We start from the raw sequence: 17239 nt of genomic DNA on the forward strand, positions 1-17239 counted from the left end.
TGTAAAGGTACAGCTTCAACACGATACCACAGTTCATCAAGAGTAGTGACTGGCGTATTGTGACGAGCCAGTTGCTCGGCCACCGATGACCAGACGTTTTCAGTTGGTGAGAGATCTGGAAAATGTGCTGGCCAGGGCAGCAGTCGAGCATTTTCTGTATCCAGAAAGGACCGTACATTACCTGTAACATGCGGTCGTGCATTATCCTGCTGAAATGTAGGGTTTCGCAGGGATCGAATGAAGGGTAGAGTCACGGGTCGTAACACATCTGAAATGTAACGTCCACTGTTCAAAGTGCCGTCAATGCGAACAAGAGGTGACCGAGACGTGTAACCAATGGCACCCCATAACATCGCGCCGGGTGATACGCCAGTATGGCGATGACGAATACACGTTTCCAATGTGCGCTCACTGCGATGTCGCCGAACACGGATACGACCATCATGATGCTGTAAATAGAACCTGGATTCATCCGAAAAAAATGACGTTTTTCCATTCGTGCACCCAAGTTCGTCGTTGAGTACACCATCGCAGGCGCACCTGTCTGTGATGCAGCGTCAAGGGTAACCGCAGCCACGGTCTCCGAGCTGATAGTCCATACTGCTGCAAACGTCGTCCAACTGTTCGTGCAGGTGGTTGTTGTCACGCAAATGTCCCTATCTGTTGACTCGGGGATCGAGACGTGGCTGCACGATCCGTTACAGCTATGCGGATAAGATGCCTGTCATCTCGACTGCTAGTGATACGAGGCCGTTGGGATCCAGCACGGCGTTCCCTATTACCCTCCTGAACCCACCGATTCCATATTCTGCTAGCAGTCATTGGATCTCGACCAACGCGAGCAGCAATGTCGCGATACGATAAACCGCAATCGCGATAGGTTACAATCTGACCTTTATCAAAGTCGGAAACGTGATGGTACGTATTTCTCCTCCTTACACGAGCCATCACAACAACGTTTTACCAGGCAACGCCGGTTAACTGCTGTTTGTGTATGAGAAATCGGTTGGAAACTTTCCTCATGTCAGCAAGTTGTAGGTGTCGCCAACCTTGTGTGAATGCTCTGAAAATCTAATCATTTGCGTATCACAGCATCTTCTTCCTGTCGGTTAAATTTCGCGTCTGAGCACGTCATCTTCGTGGTATAGCAATTTTAATGGCCAGTAGTGTAGTCATTCGCTATTTGACTAGTGCGAATCAGCCTTAGTGACGTAACAGCCGACGTTCCGCTAAGCAATAACCTTCCTTTGTCTCATTACAGCACGATTCCTGAAAATCACGTAAGGCAAGCTGAATCAGCATGGCTGGAACGTTTTGTTATTCCTGAATTGGGGTTTGGTGAGGCAAACGGAAATGTCGGCCAGCTTAGTCGGCTGTCACCGCAACGGCCCAGTTAAGGGGCAGGAGAGTTTTTCCGCTGCGTGTGGCCCTGCAGAGCTGAAGCGGTGGCGGCTGCGAGCAGCCAACTTCTAACTGGGCCGCAAATAAGGCTGGCCGGCCGGCCGCAACTTCCGTAACGACTTCGCGCGCGGCTCCGGACACTGCTGGAAAGCGGGTCTCTCAAAGCACGGGCGCCCAACACACCAGACAACTTGTTCTGTCGCGACGAACGACCCGTGCAAGGGCTACACCAAAAATTCGCCCACTTCGGACGCATGAAACAAAGTCATAGGCTTGAGGTCGGTAACAGCTGATCGGCAATTTACAAAATTACGAAATAAAGTAACGATACCGATTAATAACTCGATCAAAATTAATGGAAGTGCGGGGGCATGTTATCAGAGATGGAATTTGATTTTGCAGAGAGTTTACGGGAATGGCCCCTTACCTAAATTGCATTTATCGCGAATCTCTCGCACAGTATCAAGTCCCAAGCGACTGGACAAAGGCGCAGGTGACTCCAGTATACAAGAAGAGTAAAAGAACAGAACCGCAAAATTAAATATCAATATCCCGAACTTCTGTTTGCTGCAGAATCCTTGAACATACTTCTCAGCTCGAATATAATGAACTTTAACTAAACAAACATTGTTTTTGGCATTGTTTCACAATTTTATTACTAATGTTATTGCACAACCTAGGTTTCGGGTTGTAAGCCCATTTCGAAGTACATTGCCGGCCGGAGTGGCCGTGCGGTTGTGGGCGCTACAGTCTGGAACCGAGCGACCGCTACGGTCGCAGGTTCGAATCCTGCCTCGGGCATGGATGTGTGTGATGTCCTTAGGTTAGTTAGGTTTTATTAGTTCTGAGTTCTAGGCGACTGATGACCTCAGAAGTTAAGTCGCATAGTGCTCAGAACCATTTGAAGTACATTACTAATTCCCAAAGATAATGCACAGATAAACATGATGACAAGGCAAAGACATCATATCCATAGCTTAATGTACGTTAATGACAATTTTTAAGAAATTACATAGATTATTACACATTCAGCAATTACACTACAATGATCGTACTAAAGTTATGCCTCAAATGTTCAAATGTGTGTGGAATCTTATGGAACTTAACTGCTAAGGTCATCAGTCCCCAGGCTTACACACTACTTAACCTGAATTATCCTAAGGACAAACACACACACCCATGCCCGAGGGAGGACTCGAACCTCCGCCGGGACCAGCCGCACAGTCCATGACAGCAGGAGAATAATTGAGAAGTTAAGGATCGCAGAGATCAAGGAGAACATGATCAAATTACAAATTACGATGGAGAATTTGAAAGGCACGACAGACGCGCTCAGGATACTGCAGGACATACGTATCATACAACGAACAAAAATTAATAGAGAATGGGTAGGGTGATTTCGGATGAGCAGAGGAGGGCATGATCTGAAAGAATGGAAAAGTATAGGGGCAACAAAGAATAGAACACCCAAATTCACAATATTCACTAAAATGGTACATTGTAGGCCATAAAATAAATAAAAAACAATAGAGAACATTTCGAAACTCGTTATTTCAGTCCATAACATTAATCCAAGTGTACAAAGTTTGTTTTGAAAATGGGTACCTATTTTTTATAAATCATGCATCTTAAATCATTAAAAATCACCTAAGAGAATTAACATGTAAATACAATTTTCTTTCCTCTAGGAAAAATTCAGGTCTGAAAGGGTTACATTAACCGATAATAACCACGGAATTTCACACGTACAGGAGTTACTGGTTGCTAGGGAGTTTACAGGTTCTTTCGCGTAAGAATTTGCTTAACTCACTGAATGGATAGTAGAGGCAGTATTCGTATTCCACGCAACCGCGCCAGCAGGTTTCACAACTGTAGCAACTTGTCACCTAACTTCGCCACCGTAAACGGTTGCCGGGGAAGTTCCCAGCGGCCTTTATCGGGGTCCGCTAGGCAAGCAGCTGATTAGCCGGCGTTCGTGCTGGCCCTCGCCTGCTCCAGCAGAGGCGCCTTTGTCCGCACTACCGTACTTGTCAACCGGTGACCTCCAACCGTCCGCATTTGACGGTAGCTGTCACTCACCGCCACCAAGCACCGCCGCTCGGAGAGCATTCGGGAACATCGCTGTTAGCAGAAGCAATCGAGAACATGGCGTCTATTATTGCTGTCAAAGTCACTTATCCTTTTCGAAATACACTACTGGCCATTAAAATTGCTACACCACGAAGATGACGTGCTACAGACGCGAAATTTAACCGACAGGAAGATGATCCTGTGATATGCAAATGATTAGCTTTTCAGAGCATTCACCCAAGGCTGGCGCCGGTGGCGACACCTACAACGTGCTGACATGAGCAAAGTTTCCAACCGATTTCTCATACACAAACAGCGTTGCCTGGTGAAACGTTGTTGTGATGCCTCGTGTAAGGAGGAGAAATGCGTACCATCACGTTTCCGACTTTGATACAGGTCGGATTGTAGCCTATCGCGATTGCGGTTTATCGTATCGCGACATTGCTGCTCGCGTTGATCGAGATCCAATGACTGTTAGCAGAATATGGAATCGGTGGGTTCAGGAGGGTAAGACGGAACGCCGTGCTGGATCCCAACGGCCTCGTATCACTAGCAGTCGAGATGACAGGCATCTTATCCGCATGGCTGTAACGGATCGTGCAGCCACGTCTCGATACCTCAGTCAACAGAGGGGGACGTTTGCAAGACAATAACCATCTGCACGAACAGTTCAACGACGTTTGCAGCAGCATGGACGATCAGCTCGGAGACCATGGACACGGTTACCCTTGATGCTGCATCACAGACAGGAGCGCCTGCGATGGTGTACTCAACGACGGACCTGGGTGCACGAATGGCAAAACTCCATTTTTTCGGATGAAGCCAGGTTCTGTTTATATCATCATGATGGTCGCATCCGTGTTTGGCGACATCGCGGTGAACGCACATTGGAAACGTGTATTCGTCATCGCCATACTGGCGTATCACTCGGCGTGATGATATGCGGTGCCATTGGTTACACGTCTCGGTCACCTCTTGTTCGCATTGACGGCACTTTGATCAGTGGACGTTACATTTCAGATGTGTTACGACCCGTGGCTCTACCCTTCATTCGATCCCTGCGAAACCCTACGTTTCAGCAGGATAATGCACGACCGCATGTTGCCCGTCCTGTACACGCCTTTCTGGATACAGAAAATGTTCGACTGCTGCTCTGGCCAGCACATTCTCCAGATCTCTCACCAATTGAAAACGTCTGGTCAATGGTGGCCGACGAACTGGCTCGTCACAATACGCCAGTCACTACTCTTGATGAACTGTGGTATAGTGTTGAAGCTGCATGGGCAGCTGTACCTGTACATGCCATCCAAGCTCTGACTCAATGCCCAGGCGTATAAAGGCCGTTATTACGGCCAGAGGTGGTTGTTCTGGGTACTGATTTCTCAGGATTTATGCACCCAAATTGCGTGAAAATGTAATCACGTGTCAGTTCTAGTATAATGTATTTGTTCAATGAATACCCGTTTATCATCTGCACTTCTTCCTGGTGTAGCAATTTTAATGGCCAGTAGTGAAGTTATCACTCTACGCAGTCCCTCTCTTCATTCTTCTAACCCACTCTCCAATAAATTTTTCAATGTCTTTAGTGGCTAGGCGTATTAATCTGACGCAAATCACGAAACAAAGTTACACAAGATACAACATTTAGCCAAGTTTGCTTTTGAAACACTACATCGACCAAAAGGCGACCATTTACGGCCACACAATACTCGGGGAGTTTCGCTCAGTTTTTGAATACATCTTTTGTAAATGCTGGAGCAGTTCTGGAAATTTCATCGTGTATTCGATCTTGCAAGCTTTTCGCCCGCTCCGAGTACATTCTCCCTTTCAAATAACCCCATAGATGGAAACCTGGGCGGTTAAATGAGGTGAGCGAGGCGGCCATTCGGCACAAGCACGTTTGGAAATTGTGCTATCACTAAACTCTTGACTGAGAATTTACAAGATCACATTGGATGCGTGGCAAGTATCGCCGTCTTGTTGGGCCGTTTTCCTAACGAAGTACTAGGGCTTGCCTGGAACTGCTACGCACACATTCCATGTTCTCGGCGTTCGGAAGGTTTTCCGAGGGCCGGTTGAGTTTCAATTCGATGCACTGGCAGTTGCACGTAAGTTTCTTACCCAGTTCAACACCGTTCCACGAGCAGGAACTAGATATCGCGGCTGAATCTTGAAATGGCTTACGATAGGCGGGTTTGACCGAGCACGGTAGATTCGCCGTGGCGAAAATAGCACTCCATCGCGAACGCAGTATGCTGCTTCGAAAAGTACGACATGAATCTGAGATGAAACTGTACACTCCGCACTATTAATAGACAGCGCCACTGTCGCTATATCTTGTTTTGAGAGTGCGTTATTCAAACTTGAAATCGACTAGCTCATTATCCGTAAAAAGTCGTCGTCCTTTCAACCGGACGTTCAGTTGTGGAAACACTGCAATGCCACATGGGACCATGGTTGCATCCAGGGTGCTGAATAAGCCTAATGCGACCCTGGTACGTTTCTTAATCGATGTTCTGGAGCGATGTCGTGATGGCTGTCTCTCCATCTCTGACGAAATGTTCACTAATTTTGCCTCATTGATTCTATTCAACCAAATTACTCTTTTTGAGAGTCCACGAGCGTCCGACTGAACGAAACAGCCACAGTGCTTCTCATCAAGTCAGAGATTTCTGTCCCGCAACACGAAAAGTCTCCGCTTCAAATACTCACCTCTTGTACTGCGACTCTGTTTTAACGTCGTAATACACTGATATGCTATATCGCTTGCAAATACTCGTATATGATTCACATACGGAAACAAATTTTTGATTATTCTTTGTGTTTTAAGACGTTATTCACATCTGTTCCCTGTTGGAGCGTGCTAGGTATCCATAAAGAAAAAGGCTTACTGACACCCAATGTCGTTCTTTGTCGTAACTACAGGAATGAACAACAGCGATGGTTTTAACACACAACGCGCATTTTCCTCATCGCATCCGTAAGGTAACATCTTTGTCTCGAACGATCGATTCACACGTCGAACTGAGTGCTCACCCGAAACGGAATTTCGTCCTAGAAACACCCTGAACCATCTGTATATAATAAAATGATGTGGACTGTCGTGACAAACAACTGAATATCTTTGACGTAAAATTTTCTGAGGGCGATCTCCTCCTGAGTATTATAACCTTGACCGAAACGTTGGTTTCTCCGGTACAGTTTCTTTACACTGTGACGCGGTACCATACCCAGAAAACTTTTGTATCAACTGGCTGGCTACGGTAGCCACCAATTATATAAACTGAATACACCTACTCGAAGAAGCCATTACCACCCTCCGGTAAATCAGGGAAGTGATTGCGACTCTTAGTTCTGCTGTAACATCTGTGGCTGCTAACTGATCATATACATATCACACTAGAATTTTGAGCTCAGTTTCCATGGGCCGGCCGGAGTGGCCGAGCGGTTATAGGCGCTACAGTCTGGAACCGTGCGACCGCTATGGTCGCAGGTTCGAATCCTACCTCGGGCATGGATGTGTGTGATGTCCTTAGGTTAGTTAGGTTTAAGTAGTTCTAAGTTCTAGGGAACTAATGACCTCAGAAGTTAAGTCCCATAGTGCTCAGAGCCATTTGAACCATTTCCGTGTGTGCACAAAATAATATTGAATTAAGGATTGATCCCGGTCTTTGGACAAGTACACAGTTGTTTTGCTTTAATACTCAAACATGTTTCGCCACAGTTGTGGCATCATCAGTGGGATTTTTTCCTTTATTTTACATGGCGTGTAGCCTGTGGCTGACAAGCGAAATCAGCCAAGGTCTCAGTTAATTAGTATACCATGTCACTATTGCTGTATTTGGCGTACGCTAAGCTGTGACTGGTTTGTATTTGTGGGCCGAATGCGTTTTTGCTGTTTTTGGGTACCTGAACTGACGTTTTCTCTACCCCATTTGTGAATTCTGCGTCTTGTTGTGCTGCTGTGGCTTGGACGCATGTTTCATTGCACACAAAAACAACATGAAGTGTTCGGCATACAAATATAAACCAGCCACGACACAGGGCAAACCAAATACAGCAATGACGACACGATGTACAAATTTAGTGCTGTTGTTCATTTCGGTTGGGAGCTACAGGACACACACAATGTAAAATAAAAGATAAAAGCCTACTGATGATGCATAACTCTGGTGGAACGCATTTAGGTATTAAAGCAAAACGGTAATTGTGTTCGTGCAAAAAAGCGGAATCATCCTTAATTATTAATGATGTGCAGATGCAGAATATATATATAATGTGTGTGTGTGTGTGTGTGTTGTCATTGTCCACGTTGCAGAATGTACCAATGACATGTGTACTCCCTTACAGTCTAGTACACTCAGCACATAGTACCAGATCTCCTTTTAATTCTGGACGAAAACTTCCCCAATGCTGTGGTTTACTGACAAAGTCGAATTGACGGTCTTTTCCGTATATTTTAATATATGAAAGAACCTTATTCAGAAACAGGTTGTGCTTTCTTGGTTATGTCTTACTGGACGATGAAACATCAAAAAATGGTTCAAATGGCTCTAAGCACTATGAGACTTAACATCTGACGTCATCAGTCCCCTAGACCTAGAACTAATTAAACCTAACTAACCTAAAGACATCACACACATCCATGCCCGAGGCAGGATTCGAACCTGCGACAGTAGCAGCAGCGCGGTTCCAGGCTGAAGCACCTAGAACCGCTCGGCCACAGCAGCCGGCAATGAAATATCAAGTAGCTTCATATGAATAACTAGCGTAACGTGTTTTAGAAGACAGTAGGAAGCGAAGGGTGTATCGAGAAGCAGCATAAAAAGCAGTCCCCTGGAAATCCATCGAAATCAAATATCTGAAGTCCTCTACGTCCTTATTTAATGGGACACGTCGCACGGGGTAGCCGTGCGATCTTGGGCGTCTTGTCACGGCTCCCTCCGTCGGAGGTTGGAGTCCTCCCTCCTCAATGTGTGTGTGTGTGTGTGTGTGTGTGTGTGTGTGTGTGTGTGTGTGTGTCGTTAGTTTAAGTCAGATTAAGTAGCGCGTAAGCCTAGGGACCGATGACCTCAGCAGTTTGGTCCCATAGTCCTTACAACAAATTTCCATTTTCATAAGACACTGTGACGACAACAATGATACGTGGTCTGGTACCGCAGGCATCTGGCAGTTGGAGACTATTAGCTGTACAGTTAGGCATAACCATCGCTATGGATACGGCAACACCTCGTGGCAAAGTTATTAATTCTGTGAGGTCACTGTGCTTCATACGACGATAGTATTAAACTCCGCAAATGGACCTTATTATTTTCGAAAAGACCTACTTAATCCGTCACGGTTGTGTAGTGTATTAGCTACAAATGAGCAGAAGCTCTGTTCGTATAATTATATTCCTCTTGCTGAAAGGCAATGTGTCAGTATAGTAACAGGCCGAATGCAAATCAACGTATATGAAACTAAGCAGCACTGCGACTGAAAATCCATATTCAGGCTCGGAACAAATTTTCACGGCCAGACAATTTCTGTTAGAATCGCAAATTATGATAACTGCTCGCATTCCCTCAGACGTCTACTTGACGATAAAAATCAGCGGTTGTTGTACGAAGCTTGGTAACTACTTTCTTCCACTACTTCCACGTTACTGTTAGCCAGAGGGGAACGCGGCACACCGCATTGTTTTAGCAAAGTGCCGGCTCACGTAATCACACAGACAGACAAGCGAAGAAACGTGTGGTATACCATTGTTTTCCTGGCTGTTAAATGCACCGCAGAGTCCAACATAATTTCAGATAAGGTAGCAGCTCATCCTTCACAGGGAGAAGTGACAGCACCGTTCACACGATAAGAAGCATCTCTCTCGACCTGCTCTTTTGTTTCACAAAGATGAATTTATGTAAGTGGCAAATTTTACTTCCCTTCTCACCTTCACTGATGATACGTTTATCTTATTAGAATAGGACGCAATTAAAAACACAGCTTTTACAAAATACAACAAATCACTGCAGCTGTAACCAAATTAATGTCCATTCTGCCATTGCGTGGCTCGATGACGGGCTGCATACATAAAAAATCGGGTTCGAGCTCCACTCGGTTCCAGGGTTCTTTTTTTGTAGCTTACCCTGTTTTCACTTTTGGAAATAAAACATAAATTTGAAAAATGTCTAACTTCACTGCTGCTCGAAGCCCACGCTGAACCGTGGGTACCCCTACAATGGGCTGCATGTAAGTAAGGCTAGGGAATAACACGACGCCTAGTAGAGAACTCCTGTATACAAATAAACGTTCGGGATGACGACAATGTTACTGGAGTATTCTCACCAGTAGGAGGTACGCCAAGGCTTGCGGACCTATGCTACAGAAGAGTTGACCATTATAATGTTTTCGGGAAAAGCTTCTCCATAATAATCGACATGGATTCTGTAAACAGAGATCTTGTAGAACTCAGCTCGTTCCGTTCGTAAATGAGGTCCAGAGGGCCTTACATATCGGCGCTCAGGCTGACAAGTTCCTTGCCTTCAATAAGGCACTTTATAGTTCTCCACTGGCGTTTATTGAATGAAGTACGGGCCAGATTTGTGAGTGGAATCAGGGTTCTCTTGCTGACATAGCTCAAAAATCGTTCTTAGAGAATTGATAGATGTAAAGGTAATTTCAAGAGTACCCCAAGACAGTGGATAGAGTACACATTGAGAACAATAATAGTCGTAAAAGGAAGACGCACCACGAAGGAAGTATCTGAATGGGACGAAACGCGGTAGATGTGAGGTTCGTGTACAAACAAGCTAATGATAACTTCAGAAAAATTGCATGAATTATTCAAGAGAGAGAGCTTTACAAATTGTGCAAGTCAATAACGCATTGGCCCACCTCTGGCCCTTATGCTAGCATTTATTCTGCTTGACAATGAATTGCTAGTTGTCCTCCCGAGGGATATTGTGCCAAAGGCTATCCAAATGGCGAGTTAGATCGTCAAAGTCCCGATCTGGTTGGAGGGCCCTGACCATAATGTTCCAAACTTTCTCAATTGCGGATAGATGCGGTGATCTTTCTGGCCAAGGTAGGGTTTGGCAAGCATGCAGACAATCAGTAGAAACTCTCGCTCTGTGCGGACGGGCATTATCTTGCTGAAATGTAAACCCAGTAACGCGTGCCATGAAGGACAACAAAACGGGAAGTCGAATATTGTGCTGTGAAGGTGCCACGGATGACAACCAAAGGGGTCCTGCTATGAAAAGAAATGGCAACCCAGACCATCGCTCCTAGCTGTCAGGAGGTATGGTGGGGGACACTCAGGCTGGTATTCATTACTGCCTGGAGCGTCTCCAGACATGTCTTCGGCCTGGAATCTCATTGACTGGGTTTTAACTGTCCTCAGTGACAAATTCTGCTTCGAACTGAATCCCGAGAGCCTGGAGACGGCCTGAACACTGGTGGGATAACAATCTCACTGTCGCCCGCCATACAATCCAACAATCAAGAGCCTGGGGTGTCATTTCATTTCGTAGCAGGGTTCCTCTGGTTATTATCTGCAGCAGCCTTACACACAGCGGTACGTCGACAATATTCTGCGGCCCATTTTGTTGCCCTTCATGGCGCCTGGGCTTACATTTCAGCTACATGTCTTCGTGCTTGTCAAACCCTACCTTGGTCCAGCAACATAGATCTCTCCCCAGGTGAGAATATACGGATCAATATGGGCACGGCGCTCCAACTAGAGTGGGATATGGATGATCTAACGTGCCAATTTGACAGAATTTTGCACGATATCCCTCACGAGGGCATCCAACAACTATATCAATCAATGCCAAGCCGAATAACTGCATGCGTAAGAAACAAAGGTGTGCCAACCCGTCACTCACTAGCTCAGTTTGTGAAGATCTTTCTCATTGGCGAGCATCCAAATTTTCTGAATTTGTAATCATTTCCAGTCTGTAAATTAAACCACATCTATCGATTTCCGGCCCATTCGGGTAATTCCGTCGTGGTACGTCACTTTTTTTGGCGTAAGAGTGCATACAGGGTTTTCACAATCCTATTGCAGGCTTCTAGGGATTGTTGCTTGCATTGACCATTTTGGCAGTTAAACCCGTTATACCAGCATTTCACATTTGCAATGGTTTCTCTCGCACTTACATTAACCTGTGATCACTGAAGTATATCACCTAGACAAATGTATTCCCAAAATTTCATTATTATACATTAATTATTTTTTCCTGTTGCGGTATTTTTTTCACGTCAGTGTATTCACTTTCAAGTACTACTGCCACTGCCGGCACCGGTCATCGCTTCTTCCAAGTTCTTCCTACAATTCGCTACAGTACTCAAGCGTTGCTTCATTCTCCTAAGTATCTGCTTCATTTGCTAGCAGCCTCACTGAGCACACGACGTATCCACTACATCACGTATACAAGGAGTTTCACAATTTTTATTACAGGCGTCTAGGGATTGCAGAGGGGAGGCAGCAGATTAAGTTTTAACACGGAACGCTAGTCCGGAAATGTACCGTTTGGATGTAAAACAAGTTTGGAGGTCGGATCACTTTCAGATCTCCTACCTCACGGTATGTACACGGCAGAGGCAATGGGCTATGACCTGTGTGCTAGTCCATGGCATGGGTAGCGTTTCCACCACTCGTCATCGGAGTCCCTTCTACGTGACGGAGGACGTCCTCTTCGATGTTCGGAGTGCGGCACGTCCGAAGAACAGCACAGTTAACAGAGTTGCAAACGTACCAGATTCTCGTAGCTGTTGTTGTAGTCGCACGAAAATAGTATCTGATGTCAGAATCACAACAGGGACCGTCTACGGCGGCCTCCTCTCAGTTCATGAAGCGGAAGAATTGAAAGTCATTCGACCTTCATCTAGCACGCAGACAAGTTGGTTGTAGGCACTCAACTGGCTTCCTCGTAATCATAAAACGGTCGTCTTTGACACCGGGACATAACCAGCTTCCTTCAGAAAAACTAACGGACCTCCACCTCATTCTCCAATGAGCTCTCGCTTGACGCCACTGAAGTCGCAAATGGCGGTAGATTGGGGTCTGTGGAATGCACGCCAATTAGTAACAGTACACTGTGTCTCTGCGGCGCCAACTACTGCTCAATTTGCTGCTGCAGATGCAGTACGACACGCCAGACCTGTAAGCCGAACACGATGGCCTTCCTCTCGGTAGTGCCACGTGGCTCCCCGGAGCCCGGCCTTCTAGCGACCGCAGATTCTCGTGACCGACGTGCCAGCAATCCTGCCAAGTCTTTATGTAATATCACAGAAGAAGCATCCAGCTTCTCGTGGCCCTGTTATACTACCTCATTCAAACCCAGCGAGATGTCGATAATGGCGTCTTTGTCGCCTTAAAGGAATTCTTGACTAAGATCAACACATCACGTTCTATCTCAAAGATAACTAACGCTCACAACCATTACAGCAAATCTGATTTGCATGCTCACAGCGCCACCCTTACGCGACGGGCGCGAAATCTACATATCCCGGGTGATCAAAAAGTCAGTATAAATTTGAAAACTAAAAAAAAAAACCTGTTGCTAGACGCGTGAAAGATCTCTTGCGCGCGTCGTTTGGTGATGATCGTGTGCTCAGCCGCCACTTTCGTCATGCTTGGCCTCACAGGTCCCCAGACATCAGTCCGTGCGATTATTGGCGTTGGGGTTACCTGAAGTCGCAAGTGTATCGTGATCGACCGACATCTCTAGGGATGCTGAAAGACAACATCCGACGCCAATGCCTCACCATAACTCCGCACATGCTTTACAATGCTGTTCACAACATTATTCCTCGACTACAGCTATTGTTGAGGAATGATGATGGACATATTGAGCATTTCCTGTAAAGATCGCTGTTACACGATAAGCAAGAACATCCGCCATGGAACTATAACATCTCCTTGACGTCAATGTTATATACGAAAGAAATATTCGCGACTGTCAGTATTATTACTCTTGAAACAAACTAAAAATGAGTAAATAATATTCATATGGCCGAGCGGTTCTAGGCGCTACAGTCTGGAACCGCGCGACCGCTACGGTCGCAGGTTCGAATCCTGCCTCGGGCATGGATGTGTGTGATGTCCTTAGGTTAGTTAGGTTTAAGTAGTTCTAAGTTCTAGGGGATTGATGACCTCAGATGTTAAGTCCCATAGTGCTCAGAGCCATTTGAACCATTTTTGAATAATGTGCCTGCTACATTCAATTGTGAGCACTAAATGTTTTCCTCTTTTTTGAATATTTTCAGTGATCATCCTACATGTGCACGGTCAGCGTAAATAACTTACATTACATCTGCGGTTAATATTTTCATATAATCTGAGAATCAATATTATCTACAACGTTCATTCGCCATTAGAAGCAGCCTTTCACAGCACATAATCATTTATTTCAGAAAATGCCAGAAGAGTACATCGAAGGATCACAGATGTTTGCTGAACCCAAAACCAGCTTTCAAACTATCTCAAAAGGCTATCGGTAAATATCTGTTCCATTACTGACTTGTTCACTAATCTGTCAATGTCAGACCTATTGACTTAGAAATATAAATAGATGTTCATACTCATTAAACTACTGCCAGTATATTAATACCAATGATATCGATTGCTTGTATATACAGGGTGCCCCTACAAGATTGGTCAATGTTCTAGGATGTGACAGGAACGATTATTCGAAGCAGAAATGTCTATTTAACATGGGCTAAAAATGCATGACTTAAGAGCTATGAGCACTTCTTCATCTCAATACTTCCCATATTTTGAGACGTGGTATTATGTACGCAAACAAGAAAAAATGTCAAACATGGAAGCTACTGTGAAAAACATCTCTTCAACTGAATAAGTGTTCATAGCTCTGTGATTTTAGGGCCCATGTCTCCTAGACTTTTCTTGTTTCGTTCCTGTCGTATCCCTGAATACCGACCATTCCTCCTAGGATATTTTGTATATTTACCAGTGTCATACACACATCCGGAAACAGTGAAAGAGAGACCAACATTGACTTATGAGTCCTGTATGTACATGGTGGACAGAAACAACGTGATAATAAGGTCAAAGCAGGGTAGGAAACGTCTGATTGTCGAAAGCTTTCCAAGTAACCACAGTCGGAAATGCAGCGCTGTGGACCTACGGCCATAAAATACACACTCTCAGTGATGAGGGTACGGAAGTGTGTTTACTCAAACTAAAAGCCCCGGTTGAAAGCCGTTACCCGTTATGTTAAGGTGCATGGTCACTAATTAAATTACCTGAAAATAATCTAAGGAATTCTTATCAAGGATGATGACGTTAGATAAGAATTTTCGGAGACGTTTACTTGGTAACGACTGATTACTAATTCAGCTACGAATTTGTTAAGACAATAAGCCGCACTGCAGAAACAACAATGCGGTGAGATCGTTGAGAGGTGGTACTCTCAGGTGTGATGTTAATAACGATACAGAGAGTACAGAGAGCATGGATGAGCATTTGTTCTAGCAAGTACTCATGAACACTAACGCAAGAATTTGTCCTCATATGTTTCTGCGTTATGTAGATCGTTCGTAGCAGCAAGGAACTAGCAGACACGTGCTTACAGCCTCACGTGATAGCAGTCATGGGATATCTCCTAATATCGTGTCGCCCTCCTTTAGCCGGCAAGTGCAGCAACTCGACGTAGCATGGGCTCAGCAAATCGTTGGATGTCCACTACAGATATATTGAGCCAACCTGCCTCTGTAGCCGTCCATAAATGCGAAATGTTGCAACACACGATTTTTGCATGAACTGACCTCTCGATTACGTCACACAAATGTTCGATGGGATTCATGGCGGGCGGTCTGGGTGGACAAATCATTCGTTCGAATTGTCCGGAATGTTCTTTAAACCAGTCGCGAGCAATGCTCCGGTGATATGGTGCTCAGTTATCCATAAAAATTGGATTATTGTTTGAGTAGTTGACCCATGAATGGCTGAAAATGGTCTCCAAGTAGCCGAAAATACTTGTTACCACTCGGTGATCAGTTATCTTCGAAAAGAGGACCCAGTCTATTCCGTCTAAACACAGCCGGGACCATTACAGAGCCACCAGCAGCTTGTACAGTGTCTTGTTGCCAACTTGGATCAACTGTTTTGTAGGGTGTGTGCCACACTCGAACTCGATCACCAGCTCTTACCGACTGAAATCGGGCTCATCTGACCGGGGCACCGTTCTCCAGGCCTCTAGAGGCCAACCAGTACGTCACGAGCCCAAAAGAGGCGCTGAAAGCGAAGTCGTACTGTTAGTAAACACACTCAGACCGAAGTCTTAATTTCCGACATCCGGTCATAATCACGTCGGAAACCTTTTTAGATGAATCACCTGACTACAAATGACAGCTCCACCAACACACTGCCCTTTTATATGCATAGTATCGCTATCCCGTGACTTCTGTCACCTTCTCTACAGGTATGCGTTTTAGAGCCCATGTTTACTGAATTATTTCCTCGTTTTCGTCCAAAGTACCACCTCCCAAAATATGGAACACTTTTCTTTTAATATCCTGTACAACTTCCTTCGTGGACAGTTTGTTATGCAGCCACTATTATCTGCGACGATCTCTGACACCTATGGATTCATTCATTACGTGCGTCTGTCACATCGTTCGCGATAGCTTGCGTTTTACGACAATCCTGACTTATTTCTGACAACATCGTCATGTAATGTAACAGCGCCACGATTTCCACTCGCTAACTTATTTTACCTCTTTCCATCCGCACTGCCATCCCTATCCTCCTTACCACACGAGCTGGCGCAGTGCTCAGCACAATGGAATCGCCATCTGCAGCAAGGGGTTGCATACCCCCGTCGCCTGCCATCCAGCTTTAGGTTTCCCATGGTTTCCTTAAAGTCATTAAAAGAAATGTGGCGATTATTTCTTTGAAAAGCGCGATTTCATTTCACACCCTTCCCAAATTCGAGTCTGCACCCATCGTATATACAAAGTTAAATCCTGATGTTGCCCTCTACAGTTCTACATGTCTGCAAGGAAAGTGACGAAGTTAACCACAGTTTCAACTCCCCATGAAGGTAAACCCTTGGGAAAAGAATTTAACTCTCCGCAGATGATAAGTTCATTACAGACGTACCACTATCTCGGATTAGGTATGGATGAGAAAGGAAACAGTCTCTTCTAAAGGTAACACCTTGACATTCACCTTAAGCGATTTAGGAAAACCACACAAAAACCTGCATCAGGATGCCCGAAAGAAGATTTGGACCGTCGTCGTCCTGACTTTTAGTACAGTGTCTTACCACTGAACCAGCTCGCTCGGTGGCGTTTGGCGTTTTACGTTGACGCTACACTGTCAAACACATGGAAAGAAAGGCAACTTGGATGTCAATATCGCTGCACACTGTACCTAGGCCAAGTATAATTCCTGCAACAGGTACGCCCACAGTCACCTTTGTCAACTAATACATTGAATTTTCCCGATGGTTGCCCTCGCTAAAGAAACTGTCCGAGTATTTCTTCTTGCAATTGCGCCTGCAAACATGCACCTCGCCTTGCGCGCGACTACATACTAGTTATACCTTGGAACGTGATCGAGGAAACAAATCGATTATATTACATAATTTCAAAGTCGCAGCCGCAATCTCTTACCACCAGGCTGCCATTACTGGTACTAAAATCGAGAACAGCGTGATGCAGTACCTGCAACAAAAGAAGCCATCCGCAACAGTTAATATGTTTGTTGAATTGATATGAACACAGATTGTTTTCATTCTTTCACTCAATATCTAAAGGGTTA

General features: G+C 45.2%; 1 protein-coding gene across 3 annotated transcripts in view; it reads right to left on the reverse strand.

Moving 5' to 3' along the window:
• Positions 1-17239, reverse strand: part of LOC124784187 (protein yippee-like 2) — a 627503-nt gene that overhangs the window by 413412 nt on the left and 196852 nt on the right. The window contains exon 2 of one of the 3 annotated variants that reach the window (XM_047254082.1): positions 17092-17142. The exons of the other annotated variants lie outside the window; for them this stretch is intronic. The gene's annotated coding sequence lies outside the window, so the exon portion shown is untranslated. The remainder of the gene's footprint in view (positions 1-17091; positions 17143-17239) is intronic. 3 annotated transcript variants of the gene reach the window in all.

The sequence above is a fragment of the Schistocerca piceifrons genome, chromosome 1 (genome assembly GCF_021461385.2).
Source record: "Schistocerca piceifrons isolate TAMUIC-IGC-003096 chromosome 1, iqSchPice1.1, whole genome shotgun sequence".
In the NCBI taxonomy this organism is placed as follows: domain Eukaryota; kingdom Metazoa; phylum Arthropoda; class Insecta; order Orthoptera; family Acrididae; genus Schistocerca; species Schistocerca piceifrons.